The sequence below is a fragment of the Nothoprocta perdicaria genome, unplaced genomic scaffold (genome assembly GCF_003342845.1).
Source record: "Nothoprocta perdicaria isolate Ctin4 unplaced genomic scaffold, notPer1 scaffold_215, whole genome shotgun sequence".
NCBI lineage: Eukaryota > Metazoa > Chordata > Aves > Tinamiformes > Tinamidae > Nothoprocta > Nothoprocta perdicaria.
In genome coordinates, this window is record NW_020455371.1 from 735,888 (window position 1) to 739,391 (window position 3,504).

Below are 3,504 nucleotides of genomic sequence, written 5' to 3' on the forward strand. Positions count from 1 at the left end.
AAAAAAAAAAAAGAAAAAAAAAAAAGAATATGGACTTGCCAGAGCTTTAAATCTGTGCTTTTAAGGGAAAAAAATAGATAAAGACTCTTCAGTACTGAAGTAATCCAAGAGAAAAGACAGAGGCTTTCATCAAATGTGAAGATGAATGCAAGTTTGATTTTGTCAGACTTCCAAAGCAGCAAAACCACTTCTGGCAGTCAATATAGAGGAGAAACATAAAGAAGTAAAATCAAACTAAACATCTTTTTTCCTTTTTCTTTCAGTACTTTGCTGCGCCTTCATCTAGATGTGAGTAATTATCTGCCTCCTCTCACCTTTGCAGAGCACCTCGGGAGCGGCAGGGTGCAGGAGGGGAACAACACCGAGGAAATTCGCAATACTTCAGAGTAGAACAAGGAGCCGGGAGAACCTTATAAAATTAGGTCCCCAAATGGGCGTTAAGAGGAGCAGCCAACAATCAGCAGCCCGAGGCAGGGACAGAGGCAGGCAGTGCATTTCCTCTGCCACTGCTGTGGTGAAGTCCATGTATTTGATTGTGGGGCTTTCCAGGATGGGAGAAGTTTCTCCCTGAAGGGTGGTGAGTGGCCGGGCAAATATGTCTCAAGGACCACGTAAGTGCCCCTTGGTGAGCGTCTCACAGGCGTCCAAAGGCACTGATGGGCAAAGACAAACCTCACGTATCTTCAGCCTCAAAGTGAATATATTAGGATTAAGATGTTCTTCCCTAGGAGGAAATTTCTACAGATTTTTCCTTCCCACCCTTGGTTTGTAATCTTCAATTTCTAGGTGAGGGCTGGCAAGAATTTTGAGAATTTTTAATGTCAAAAAGCCAGTTCATCTCAGCTGATGCCTCTGATAAGAGGGCAACTTTTTACAGATTGCTTAACTGATAACTATTTACTTTGCTTTGTGTGGAGACATTTCAGTTTGTTATTTCTTACATGAACAATTCTGCATCTGCTGCTTAAAAACAAATGTTGACATCTGAAATATTTGAAACTGATTAAAATGAAAAAAAGAGATGGAAATCAAAATAGACTGTTTCAAAATGAGGAAATTTCACATTTAGACCAATCTGTTTATTTTTTGTTTGTAAATGTTTCTGCTTTTCATCTGAATTCAGGACAGCAAGCAAAACTCCACTTAAAACTTAACAAAAACTAAGGATCTCTGTATGTGATAGGTGAGATGTGGTAGGGAGAGGAGAGGAGAGGAGAGGAGAGGAGAGGAGAGTCCTGGTCTCTCCGGAGGTCCCGGCATTGCTCTGGCGGGAGCGAAGACGCCGATGCGGGCGTGCGGCTGGAGACGAGGCCGCCTTAGCTGCAGCAGCCGGTGCCGGGCAAGATGGGTCACGCGTTTCTTCCCGCGGGTTGCGACACGACAGGAATGCTGCTGCTCCGTCCCTGTTGCAGGCAGGGGAAGAGAAAGGAAGGAGCCCAAGCTCTGCACCAAGAGCAGTGAAGCTGTAACCCTGCAAGACCGGAGCAGGACACCCTCCCAAGCTCCCAATCTGAGGATTTTGCTGCTTTCTGAGGCGACCAGGCCACGCTCTAGGAAAGAAGGGGAAAAGGGAGCAGGAAAGAGGGGCCCGTGTGCCTGCAAGACCTTGCCAGCATGGGGATTAGTCACTGGAGCAGTGGGGCTGGGCACAGGCAAAGCCTGAGCTGTGAGGAACAAAATCAGAGCTCCCTCTGGCACTGGAGCTGCTGCCCTTATGTAAACACAACCTGTGAAATCCTGCAGCTCCAGGTTGCAAGCACGTTACAAGGAAAGACCGGAGAACTTACTTAACATGAACTTTAATTTTGGCTTTCAAAGTAATACCAGATGTGAGCTCCTGAACTTTTTCTGGTGAGAATTTAACAGAAATTAGATTTAAACAGGGACAATCCAGAAAAAAAAAAAGAAAAAAAAAAGTTGTTTTCAACTTGATGTTATTTGAAGGCTGCCTCAACTGAGGCATCTATTCCAGCTGTCTCTCCGTGCATGGTAAAATCATGGCTGTAAAACCACTGAGGCCCGCAGGCAGCGCCCGAGCTCGCCCTGAGCTGGGAGGGTGGAGGAGCCCATGGGCGCTTCAGCACAAGGGGCTTCCGAAGGTGCCCTCAGCTCTGGGTGCTGGTGGGGCAGCTGGTGGGGCAGCGCCGAGGGGCCCGGGCAGGCGGCAGGGCTGCCTGAAGGGCACCTGGGCTGGAAGGGAATGCCAGAGCTATGGGAACGGGAGGCACTCCTGTGTGACAGCTGAGAGGTTTGCTGGGAGGTCCGGATCAAAGCCGGGAGCAGCCCTCTAGTCACATACCGGGACTGCACAGGAGTAGCCGCACGGCGCGAGATGCTCTGCAATGATGTGCAGGTCACAGAAGAGCAAATAAACCCTATGAAACTATCAGCAAGCAGAGGCTGGAAGGCTGCTGGAAGGGACTTTGGGTGTGAATAGAAGAGGAAGTTTAATTTCCATGTGAGGAGGAACTTCTTTCCTGTGAGGGTGCCAGAGCCCTGGCACAGGCTGCCCAGGGAGGCTGTGGAGTCTCCTTCTCTGGAGATCTTCCAAACCCGCCTGGATGCCGCCCTGTGCCCCGTGCTCTGGGTGTCCCTGCTGGAGCAGGGGGTTGGACTAGATGAGCTCTGGAGGTCCCTTCCAACCTCAACTACTCTGGGATTCTGTGAACTCCCTGTGAACTCCCCTTCCCTGTGCAAGCCGTGCCTGTGCCTCCAGGCCATGCGTGCCGGACAAGCATGTTCTCCTGTGGAAAACTCCCAAGGCTTGGAGACCAGATGGGTCAGTGGCTGCAAGGACTTTGTAGACTCAATAATGCCCTGCTCGGGCTTCCCGACCCTCCCCAAGGCAACGGGACTGCCTGGGAAGCAACGTGTAGCCAAGAGCTGAGGTCCCTGCCGGGGCCTGCTGGTTTCTTCTGCTTTCCATGGTGCCACCACAGCCGGAGTCCCCTCGTTGTCCTTGCCCCGCTGCAGCGCGACACGCGCGGTCCTGCTCTTTTACGGAACCGCGTGAGAGCCAAGGGCCAGACCATTCGTGGATATCCTTGCAGGTAGGAAGTGAGCGCCCGTGCTTTGTTTCCGTGGTAGCTGCAGGTCCTGGCAGAGGAATGCAGGTCCGGTGAATGCTGCGGAGCCGGCGCGCAGCGGCTGTGCCGCCCGTGCCTCTGGTTTTGGCCTGGACTTCTTCCATCCTATGGCACCAGCCCCGCAACCAGCCTGAAGGTCGGTTTTTCCATCGGTGCGATGGCAACAACTGCACTCGCCTAAAAGCAGAGCGGAGGAGGGCTTCTTTTGTAAATGTCTGCACGGATTGTCAAAAAAGACAAGAAACGCTGAGCTGTTCCTTGATCACCATAGAAGTAGGTGAGTTCTTTCATTACTGTTCAGATCTGTCAGCTTATAACCCTTCAAAGAGTTCCTTAAAAAGTTGTCACTGAACTCAGATATATTTAGATTTGCCAGGCAGAGCTGTTGTAATTTATTCCAGAGTGTAGGGTTCAAGAC